A 12,904-nucleotide genomic window follows, 5' to 3' on the forward strand; every position below is an offset into this window, starting at 1 on the left:
CAAGACAAAAGGCACATATGCTTTGGCTGAGTTTACCCTGAGTTATGCATTAACTAAAATGTAAATGTTCTGAATCAGGGCCTATTTTGTGAGCCCAGGCTCAAAAGCCAGATTTCTGCCCTGGGCTTATTTCTTTTGTCTTGATAATGTCAAATAGTGTCCAAGTGTCTAGAAGCAAGTAACCCCAAAAGGCTCTCTCCATCCTTCATTTAAAACCAAGGGTATCCTAGTCACACAAAAACACACAAGGTTGCACTTACTGATAACTGGATATTAGCTCCAAAACTCAAATTACCTGAGATACAATCCACAGAACACATGAAGCTCAAGAAGAACGACCAAAGTGCAGATGCATCTGTACTTCTTAAAAGGGGGAACAAAAATATTCATAGAAGGGGATATGCACATATTTTTGGAGCAGAGATTGAAGGAATGACCATTCAGAGACTGCCCCACCTGGGGATGCGTCCCATTTAAATACAGCCACCAACACTAGATAATATTGAGGAAGCAAAGAAGTGCATGCTAACAGGAGCCTGATATAGCTGTCTCCTGAAAGGCTCAGCCAGAGTATGTCAAATATAGAGGCAAATGCTAGCAGCAAACGACTGAACTGAGAATGGCTCCCAATTGGAGGAATTAGAGAAAGGATTGAAGGAGCTGAAGGGGCTTGCAATCAGACAACAAAAAGAGATCAAAGGGATACAGATTGGAAAAGAAGAAGAGAAACAAGCTGAGAAAGAAATTAGGGAAATGACAACCTTCATAATAGTCCCAAATAATATAAAATACTTCAGTGTGACTTTATCCAAGCAAGTGAAAGATCTGTATGATAAGAACTTCACGCCTCTGAACAAAGAAATTGAAGAAGATCTCAGAAGATGGAAAGATCTCCCATGTTCATGGATTGGCAGGACTAATATAGTAAAAATGGCCATTTTACCAAAAGTGATCTATAGATTCAATGCAATCCCCATCAAAATACCAATCCAATTCTTCAGAGAGTTAGAGAGAACAATTTGCAAATTCATCTGGAATAACAAAAAACCCAGGATAGCTAAAGCTATCCTCAACAATAAAAGGACTTCAGGGGGAATCACTGTCCCTGAACTCAAGCAGTATTACAGAGCAATAGTGATAAAAACTGCATATTATTAGTACAGAGACAGACAGATAGACCAGTGGAATAGAATTGAAGATCCAGAAATGAACCCACACACCTAATGTCACTTGATTTTTAACAAAGGATCCAAAACCATCCAATGGAAAAAAGATAGCATTTTCAGCAAATGGTGCTGGTTCCACTGGAAGTCAGCATGTAGAAGAATTCAGATCATTTCATGCTTATCACCCTGTACAAAGCTTCAGTCCAAGTGGATCAAGGACCTCCACATCAAACCAGATACACTGAAACTTATAGAAGAAAAAGTGGGGAAGAATCTCGAACAGATGGTCACTGGAGATAATTTCCTGAAGAAAACACCAATGGCTTATGCTCTAAGATCAAGAATCGACAAATGGGATCTCATAAAACGGCAAAGCTTCTGTAAGGCAAAGGACACTCTTCTTAGGACAAAATGGCAACCAACAGATTGGGAAAAGATCTTTAACAATCCTACAGCTGATAGATAATCCCATAAGCTTGGATAGGGCTTATATCCAAAATATACAAAGAACTCAAGAAGTTAGACTGCATGGAGACAAATAACCCTATTAAAAATGGGGTTCAGAGCTCAACAAAGAATTCACAGCTGAGGAATGCCAAATGGCTGAGAGACACCTAAAGAAATGTTCAACATCTTTAGACATAAGGGAAATGCAAATCAAAACAACACTGAGATTTCACCTCACACCGGTGAGAATGGCTAAGATCAAAAACTCAGTTGACAGTAGATGCTGGTGAGGATGTGGAGAAAGAGGAACACTCCTCCATTATTGTTGTGATTGGTGACTGGTACAACCATTCTGGAAGTCAGTCTTGAGGTTCCTCAGAAAATTGGACATTGAACTCCCTAAGGACCCAGCTATACCTCTCTTGGGCATATACCCAAAAGATGCCCCAACATATAACAAAGACACATGTTCCACTATTTTCATAGCAGCCTTATTTATAATAGCCAGAAGCTGGAAAGAACCCAGATGCCCTTCAACAGAGGAATGAATACAGAAAATATGGTACATCTACACAATGGAATATTACTCAGCTATCAAAAACAATGACTTTATGAAATTCATAGGCAAATGGATGGAACTGGAAAATATCATCCTGAGTGAGGTAACTCAATCACAGAAAAACACACATGGTATGCACTCATTGATAAGTGGATATTAGCCCAAATGCTTGAATTACCCTAGATGCAGAGAACACAGGAAACTCAAGAAAGATGACCAAAATGTGAATGATTTACTCCTTTAAAAGGGGAACAAGAATACCCTTGGGAGGGAATAGAGAGGCAAAGTTTAGAACTGAGGCACAAGGAACACCCATTCAGAGTCTGCCCTACATGTGACCCATACATATACGGCCACCAAACTAGACAAGATGGATGAAGCAAAGAAGTGCATGCCTACAGGAACCAGAAGTAGATCTGTCCTGAGAGACACAGCCAGAATATAGCAAATACATAGGCGAATGCCATCATTAAACCACTGAACTGAGAACGGGACCCTCATTGAAGGAATCAGAGAAGGGACTGAAAGAGCTTGAAGTGGCTTGAGACCCCATATGAACAACAATGCAAAACAACCAGAGCTTCCAGGGACTAATCCACTACCCAAAATTATACATGGACTGACCCTGGGCTCCAACCACATAGGTAGCAATGAATAGCCTAGTAAGGGCATCAGTGAATGGGGAAGCCCTTGGTCCTGCCAAGACTGAACCCCCAGTGAACGTAATTTTTGGGGGCAGGGTGGTAATGGGGGGAGGACCGGGAGGGGGACACCCAAAGAGAAGGGGAGGGGGAGGGTTTAGGGGGATGTTGGCCTGGAAACCAGGAAAGGGAATAATAATCGAAATATAAGTAAGAAATACCTAAGTTAATAAAGATGAAAAAAATGAGCATAGTCTTCAAGGAGAGAATACAAACAGAACACAACAATGTCAGTTTTATTCTGATATGTTCCCCAACTCATTTTGATTTTCTTGGAATATGCTTCTTCTTTAGAATTAAAAGTTCCTATGTAAATTTGGTAGAAGCACAATAGTTCCTTGGGGGCCTGTTTCTAGAGCATATGTGTATGCTATGAATTGTACATATTCAAGTACTCCATTAAAATACTATATAATTTTCTTTAATTCTTATAGGTTCTTACACACATTAAACAAACTTTGGATTGGTGATAATTCCAATGATAATATTGATGCCTTGTAGTACAGCTGCTACAGATTATCAAAGGAATCATCATAGAATAGAACATGGTCAGTACACATGCAATATATATTTTGAGTCTTTTGCATGCTATGTTGATTGAATTCATGGATGTAGAATCCTCATTGGGTTCAATAAAATGGTAACACCTTGCCCATTAACTTCTTGGAAATGTGAGTGTGAATATATATCACTGTGTTCTGTGATTAGTAATTATTTGATTGGTGACACTTAAGGGGACATTTTCTTTTCTTTTCATCTGTTCTCATGATTATACTTTACAGTTGTATTTCCCCTAATGACCACTGTGCCTTCTGGAACAAGGTTTCTGGAAGGATTACTTTTATACAAATAACACAGTAGGTGGTGCGTCCTTACAATGAGGACATCAGGAGATGCTGCTCAGCTCTTTATTGTCATTTTCTATAATGCTTGGGTAAAGGTTGTTTCTTAAGCTAGTAAAGACTATTTCTCCAAAAATACAACAGTCCTTTGGTTTGTTTTATTCTGGCGTAAGAAACTTTACTGTTGTATTCCACCAGCTCCAAAAAGAATTAGGGAACCTTGGAGATAGAGGAGGTTCTGCTATGAAGACTTTAGAAGGTGGTACTGCATTTGCTTTTACAATGGGAGGAGGTGTAATATGAGGATTACTTGGAGGTCCAGGACGTGGATGAACTGTTAGATAAGAATAATGGAAATCAGAGAAAGGAAGAAGAGGAGGTTGATGCAATCCTGGAACAGAGGGTTGCCCATATGGTTTACCTAATTCTGGTCTATATGTAGGAAGACGAATAAGAAGAGGAGGTGGAGGTTGAAGAGATGGTGGTCTTGGAGGATCTTGTTGTCCTAGACACTCACCAGACTGTTCAAGGAAGAAAATTAACAATTTTAAATTATATATTTCACAATTATTAGCAATATACTTTCTCAGCAAGGTATAATTTACATCCCTTCTAAAAGTCTACTCTCCCAAGAAAGATATATGATTGGCTGCGTTTGTAAGTTAAGTTCTTCTAAAAAATTCTGTAACTCTGGAAGGAGAAGAAGTTAGAAATTTTATGTTGCAGACAGTGTTCTTTTGACTTATAGCAAAGCTTCTTTGTACTGGAGAGAAGCATTTAACCATTAGCCTATATGAGATCAGAGTAGGCACTGACTCATAACCTGCAAAAATGAGGAATTCTTCCCCTGGTCCCTTTCTACTGTCTTGGTCTTTACCCATATTTCCCCTGATCTTGATACATTCATTCATGTTACAGTCTAGGAAGTGAAGGAAAATACATGGTGTTTGTCTTCTGAGCATGGGTTACTGTGCTTACTACATTTTCTTATTCCACTTGTATTTCTGAAATTTCATATTATATTTCTTTTAAAGTAAAAAAAAACCTTGAAGGAAAACTGGTGGGGATTCAATAGAAATGAAAAGGAATGATAATGAACAAACGTAGTCCAGTGTGGGTAAGGGGATCATGGATCTGGGTTGGGGGAGACTAGTTTGAGATCAAGGAAAACCCACCTAATTGGAATATGAAAATCCCACACAGAAGCTTGTTACTTCATGTTAATTAAATACTAATAAACAAAATGTGGGCCACTGAGCACTATGATTCAGGATGGAATTTTATGAAGTGTGAAAAGTATGGCCATGGGATGAGGATGGAGCTGCCTACCAGGTTCCTCTCCTGCTTCTTGAGTCACCTGAGGGGAGGACATGGATATGTCTATGCCAGTGTAGACTATGCTATGATAAACAGGATTCTTACAGTCCTAATTTGTGGTAATTTATTTTGCAGCAATAGAAACCTGTTACATGTTCTTAAGTAAAGGTCCTCAAAGTCATTCAGGGAAAATGTTCCCTCTTTTGTTCTCACCATATAGGTTCTCCGTGAAAGCTTAGATGGCATAGAACTGAAAGAAAATATTATGAACAATCTATTAACCTGATTCTTAGTAGACGTGGTCAATGAAATCAATCCCAAATGGAAGTAGTTGCCATACATATTGAGAAATATCTCTGTCACTCAAGAGCTTAGAATTGTTCTGGGTTTTAATTCCAATACGTTTCAAAGCGTGTTCTGGAATTTGCACTTTAAGGAATAAGTTAATCTAGCATTGGGTTGGTTCAGTTGTGTCTCCTGTACCTATATAGACTGAGTAGTTACAATACAAGATGTTTCAAATATAGGCCAAAGTCAGGCAGAATAGTTGTCTCTATAGTGTAAATGCTGTGATTATATCATGTAACACCAGCATGACTAAATAAAACTGTTTTACCCCCATTTTGGAAAATGAGAATCATACATGTTTCCATGTCCTGAAGTCATAAGATTATTTGTGTTATAATGATATTCATGCCTGGGTCCTAGTCCGATCACATTTGCTAAGGGATATTTAATATTTTCTAGACATCTGGGTCTTTCTTGACTTGGTGCAGCAGTTGGTGAACACTCAGTGTCTTACTTGCTAGGCTAACACCCAATTTATTGATTTTTCCCCCTAAGGTTCAACATTAAAAATAATCAGAGCTGAACAGTATTGAAGGAAACAAATGAATTAGGAAGTTGGGGGTCTTTAGAACACAAAGGGCCATGTCAAGTAGAGGGACAGTATGTGCTCTTGTTCCTATGCTGCTGATCCTAAGTCAAGCTGGTTTAGACCAATTCATTGACTTATCTGTTGAGTTGTTTCTCTAATATGTTGAGTTGACACATTGTCTTCACCAATCCCAGAGTTTAGGCTAACTGGAAACACTTGTTCCTTCAAAGTCAGTTTCACGGGCAGTGGTAAAATGTGCCACGGGCAATTTATAAAAGACCTTTCTGTCTTTAGGCAGTGTGTTTTAATCTTCTCAAGTTTCTTTGGTCAACTCTCTCCAGTTTTGTAGAGGCTTATACATTCCACATTGACACCAACTTACTTTCTCTCAGGTTCTTCCTCATCCTGAGTTCCCATATTTACCTGCAGATGGCTTCCTTCTTACTTTGCCAAGAGATTGCAGCAGGTAGTAATGAAGTGCCCTGTCTTCACCATGCAGTCTATAAAGTCACTTATGAGTTAATAGAACAACTTCTTCCTTGTTTTCTTGGGGACTTGACTATCATTTTCTTCTTCGTAACTGTTTGTCACTTCATTTAACTAGCGTACTTCATTTCCGTATCAACCACACTTATGGGTTAATCACCCAACACCACCCCAGAGCTTTTCATCTGCTCTTCAAATCTGTTTTGACTGCTCTCAGCGTCTCTTTTTTATTTTTATTTGTATCATTATAATGACTTTTTACAAAACCTGAACTGATGGCTAAGATCAAAATATCAGATTACAGCTCATGTTGGTGATGATGTAGAGAAAGACCAACATTCCTCCATTGCTGGTAGTATTGCAAACTGGTACAACCACTATGGATATCATTTTGAAGGTTGAAAATAGATCTACCTGAAGATACAGCTATATTACTCTTGGGAATATAGTCAAAAGATTCCTCACCATGCCACAGGGGAACATTTTTTTCACTATGTTCATAGCAGCCTTGTTTGTGATAGCCAGAAGCTGGAAACAACCCAGATGTCCCACAACAAGAGTGGATACAGAAAATGCGGTTCATTTACACAGTGGAATACTGCTCAGCTATTAAGAATGAGGACATCCTGAGTAATGCAGGCAATTGGATGGAACTAGGAAATATCATCTGAGTGTGGCATATCATACCTGGTATGTTCTCACTAATAACTTGATATTAGCCAAAAATGTACAGAATACCCAGGATACAGTCCACAGAACTAAAAAATGTTAACAAGTTGAAAGGCCCAAGTGAGTCCTTCTTTAAATGAGGAAAAAGAATACCCTTGGCAGGGAAGGGAGAGGCAAAGACTAAAACAGAGACTGAAGGAACACCCATTCAGAGCCTGCCCCACATATGACCCATACATATACAGCCACCCAATTAGAGAAGATGGACGAAGCAAAGAAGTGCAGGCCTACAGGAACCGGATGTAGATCGCTCCTGAGAGACACAGCCAGAATACAGCAAATACAGAGGCGAATGCCAGCAGCAAACCACTGAACTGAGAATAGGCCCCCGTTGAAGGAATCAGAGAAAGAACTGGAAGAGCTTGAAGGGGCTCGAGACCCCAAAAGTACAACAATGTCAAGCAACCAGAGCTTCCAGGGACTAAGCCACTACCTAAAGACTATACATGGACTGACCCTGGACTCTGACCCCATAGGTAGCAATGAATATCCTAGTAAGAGCACCAGTGGAAGGGGAAGCCCTGGGTCCTGCTAAGACTGAACCCCCAGTGAACTAGACTATGGGGGGAGGGCGACAATGGGGGGAGGTTTGGGAGGGGAACACCAATAAGGAAGGGGAGGGGGAGAGGGATGTTTGCCCGGAAACCGGGAAAGGGAATAACACTCGAAATGTATATAAGAAATACTCAAGTTAATAAAAAAGAAAGAAATTTTAATTTTCTTAATCTTAGAGTATAAGCCACTGTTTATTATTTCCCTGTGCCAATGTGTTCAAGGCTTTTCCCCACATTTTCTTTTAGTTTTAGTGTCTCTGGTTTTATGTGGAGGTTCAAGAGCCACTTGGACTTGATCTATGTACAAGCTGATAAGAATGGATCGATTGGCATTCTTCTACATGCTGACCACCAGTTGAAAAAGCACCATTTGTGGAAAAAATCTGTCTTTTCCTCTGAATCCTTTTAGCTCCTTGGTCAAAGATCATTTGACCATAGCTGTGTGGGTTCATTTATGGGTCTTCAATTCTATTCTACCGATCTATCTGCAAGTCTCTGTATCAACCTCATCCAGTGTTTATCACTATTTGTCTGTAAATCAGCTGGATGTTAGGGATAGTGATTCTCCCAGAAGTTCTTTTATTGTTGAGGATATTTTGGGTATACTGGATTTGAATATGCCAATGCTTTTTCTAACTCTATGAAGAATTGAGATGGAATTTTGTTGGGGATTGCATTGCATATGTAGATTAGTTTTGTCAATATGGCCATTTTCCCATATCAATCCTGTCAATCTATGAGCATGGGAGATCTTTCCATGTTCTGAGATATTCTTCGATTTCTTCCTTCAGAGACATGAAGTTCTTGTTGTACAGATCTTTCACTTGCTTGGTTAGAGTCACCCCAAGGTATATTATATTATTTGTGACTATTGTAAAGGATGTGTTTCCCCAATTTTGTTCTCAGTGTTCATCTTTTGAGTAAAGTAAGGCTATTGATTTGTTGAGTTAATTTAATATACAGCCTCATTGCTGAAGTTGTTTCTAAGCTGTAGGAGGTTTCTGGTGTAACTTTTGAGGTCCTTCAAGTATATTATCATATCATCTGCAAATAGTGATATTTTGACTTTTTCCTTTCCAAATTGTATTTCTTTGACCCACTTCCCCACCCTACACCCTGACTGCTTTCTCTAGGACTTCGAGTATTATATTGAATAGATAGGGAGAGATTGGGCAGCCTTGTCTACTCCCTGATTTTAGCGGAATTGCCTCAAGTTTTCTTGAATATAGAGTTTTATAGTAGCGGCAGATAATTTTTTGAATTTCCTCAGTTTCTATTTTTATGTCTCTCTTTTCATTTGTGATGTCGTTAAATTGGATACTCTTTCTGTGCCCTTCAGTTTGTCTGGCTAAGGCTTTATCTATCCTGTTGATTTTGTCAAAGAACCAGCTCCTGGTTTTGTTGATTCTTTGTGTTGATTTTAATTTCTATTTAATTGATTTCAGTCCTGATTATGATTATTTCCTGCCATCTACTCTTCTTGGGTGTATTGCTCCCTTTTGTTCTAGAGCTTTAAGATGTGTTGTTAAACTTTTACTGTATGCTCTCTCCAGTTTCTTTTTGGAGACACTCAGAGGTATGAGTTTTCATCTCAACACTTCTTTCATTGTGTCCCATAGGTTTGGGTATATTGTTCTTCATTATCATTAAATTCAAGAAGTCTTTAATTTCTTTATTTTGTCCATGAATAAGTTATCACTGAATAGAGCGTTGTTCAGCTCCATATGTATGTGCACTTTCTGTTGTTTTACTGTGTGTCTGATTAATTTCTGTTTCCATGCTCTGTTTATTAGTAAGAGTGGGGTGGTAAAGTCATGGTAATAGAAATGAAATCAGTATAATTGTCCTTGACTGATATGGATCCCATCTATTGTTCTGAGCACTTCTTATGTCACACACACAAACACAGATGAACACACACACTATATAGGAAATTTATATACGTGTATATATAATAAATATGTGCATGTGATAAATAATGTATAGTATGTTGCTTGTATATGTCTGCTTGTGTATGTATTTGCAAATGAGAGATACAACTTTTTTTCCATAAAAGTTCTTTATGCCTTTTCTCTGTGACTCAGAAATACCATACAGACTTTTTAGCATAATCAGATTCCACCCATGCATACTTACCTGACTTTGTGTTTGCTATAAAATGGAAATGGGGGAATGGCTGCAACATTCAGCACTAAGGCATAGTGAAATTGCCTTACCTCTTTACTATGTTATTCTTGCTGAGAACCTCACAAATGATGTATCTCAAAGACTAGGTTGTACACGTATTTGAAAAAAAAAAAACCGCTTGAAGAAATGCCAGAGATCAATATAGGAAAACGTCATATTTTGTTATTTCATGTGATTACATGAACCTGAGCTCTTGGCCAATTTGTTCTTCAGATTGTTGCTTAAATTTCTCTTTCTTAAGCAGACAGTATTATTATTAAGAAAATAACAAGATACAGTATGCATAGATGGGCAGACTTGACTCTGTGGTGGTTTGCACTAGGGCAACCTAAGTTAACTGGAAAATAAAATGTTATGCTGAGAAAATAAAACAATTGCTGCCAAGTATCAGGGAGTTGGAGCCAGAAGGATGGTAGCAACAGTCATGGAAAATGGGAATCTTGATATGGAGTACTACTCACTATGAATCACGCATATTCAAATCACCACAACTGGTCTGCTATGTGTTACTATAGAAACATGGAAACAGAGGGAGTAGCAACATCATAGCTTTTCCCTTCAATTACACCAGGTGAGAAGGAAAACTAAATGTATTTGAGTCAGACATCATCAGTGGATAAATATACTTAATACAGAATAAAAATAGTATAAAATCGTATTTTTGTGTTTCATACAATTTTAAGGATGTTTAGAGGCAAAGAATTAAAGCAAGTTAATTAATTAAGTTTTCTGCTTGTTAGAAAACCAAATGTGCTAATAAAATATGATTCAGAGTTGTAGGAATAAAATGACAACCTCTATTTCCTGGCTTTCAGATACCGTCAGAAAGGGGACACAGTAGGATAAAAAGGAAAGATGACTATCGACCAGGTATCATGTGATTAGATGGATAATCTCAGGTAACCGTTAAGAACAGATTCACTGAAATCAATCTTAATTTAGGATAAAGAGAAAAATTCACTTTGTTGTTTAACTTTAATTAATTTATTAATTTTATTTTTTCTAATCATACTAGGTAGGCTGATACATTTCAGCAGATATCCTTAATCATTCCACAATGTTTGAAAATATTTTTCATGGAAGAAACATGTAAAAAGAATATTTAAAGAAAATGTTTAGACATAGGCACCTTGATATGGAGTACAGAGAATTCCCTTTGCATAGACTCATTCCTCTCTGTTTCCGTTACTATAGACATCCTCATCACCATAGTAGCTGTTACAGTTGACTAACTTACATTAATATAGCATTAACCAAAATCTACCTAATATTGGTATAGCATTAACCTGGGTCTAATCCTGATAAAGCATTAACCAAAGTACTAACATACATTAGGGTTCACTTTGTTTTTGTGGCTTACAGTTTCTGAAAATCTGTAATATGCTGTCAATTATATTTACTCTACAGAAATAGTTTAACTGACCTACAAACCCCGTTTACACAGCTTTCATCCCCTTTCACCCTTAAGTTCTTTACTAAGACCCTAAGTCTTTCCTCATTTTCTTTCTTTCCCATCCACAAGGTTGTATTGTTAGGATATAAGGGAGAATGTATTTGGGGCTTAATGTTCCAGAGACCATCGGTGGAGCAGAAGGCTTGCCCAGAAAGCCACACCTTAGAGCTCATTATATTGGACAGCAAGCAAGAAACAGAGAGTGAAGTAGACACAACACTGGTTTTTTGAGAACTCAAAGCCCATGCTCAACAAGGCCATACCACCTAATCTTTCATCAACAGTTCCAACAACTGTTGGTCTAGTATTCAGGCATATGAATCTACTGAATCTTGTATATTCAAATTGTCACAGCGGTGAGGGTAATTGGTCACTACCCACTCCAAACATGCTTCTTCCCTGCAGTACTCAAAACAAAGATGTGATTGCTACAGAATTGAAGCCTTAAAAATCCAAGTTTTCACTCTCAGTTGGGAGCTCTAGGTACTCATTATGCTGTCAGAAAGTTATCACAGGAATATGGCACCTGAATGGTGACTGTTGTTGATGCACTGATGTGACATGGTAAGACCTGGTTTACTTTCAGGAAGATTTTGGAAAAGTTTAGAGGAGTCAGACATGGCACACCTATTATCCCAGCTGTCTACAAAGCAGGAAGAGAGTCATCAACAGAAAACTGAGTTTCTCTGTCTCTGAAACATGTGCTTCTGACACTAAGAATGATGAAAAATATTCATCTTTGTTGCATGAGTCACCAACTTTGTAATATCTCATTATAGCTGCCTAAGTAAACTAATAGTGTATGTACGACTACATAATTAGTGCTTAATCTACCTCATATTCCTTTGAAAGTTTATGTGAGTATTATTATTACCATAGAGAATTGAAGCTAATAGAAAAGTAATTTTCTTTTGTGATAAAATGTCTTTGTCTTCAAAGGGATAATATTTTGTTCAAGTTAACATAGATAATAAATTTGCTGAATCTACAAAAGCTAGCATCTGTCCAGTGTAATTTTCAATAATGTAAGAGGAAATCTTAAAAATTGTTTTTATTGTCTGATATAAAAATAATATTTTGTATGTAAAGATCAATGAAATCACAAAATAAACTCTGTATTTTTTTTAGTGCAAAAAAATATATACATATATCATGGTCTGTAATTAGTAATTATTTCATGGGAGACACTCAAGGGGGCATTCTATTTTATTTTTTCTGTTCTCATGATTGTACATTACAGTTGTATTTCCCATAATGACCATTGTGCCTTCTGGAACAAGGTTTCTGGAAGGATTACTTTTATACAAATAACACAGTTCTGAGCATTGATTACAGTGCTTCCTACATTTTCTAGTTCCACCGATGTTTCTTAAATTTTCATATTATATTTGTTTTAAAATCAAAAATTAAACTTGTAAGGGAAACTGGTTGGAATTCAATAGAACTGAAAAAGAACGATACTGAGTAAACTAGTCCAGTGTGTGTAAGGTGATCATGGACCTGGTTTGGGGGAAACTAGTTTGAGATCAAGGAGAATCCAGCCACTTCGAATATGAAAATCCACAGGAACACAGAAGCTTGTTACT

The sequence above is a fragment of the Rattus norvegicus genome, chromosome 14, assembly GCF_021556685.1.
Source record: "Rattus norvegicus strain SHRSP/BbbUtx chromosome 14, alternate assembly SHRSP_T2T, whole genome shotgun sequence".
NCBI lineage: Eukaryota > Metazoa > Chordata > Mammalia > Rodentia > Muridae > Rattus > Rattus norvegicus.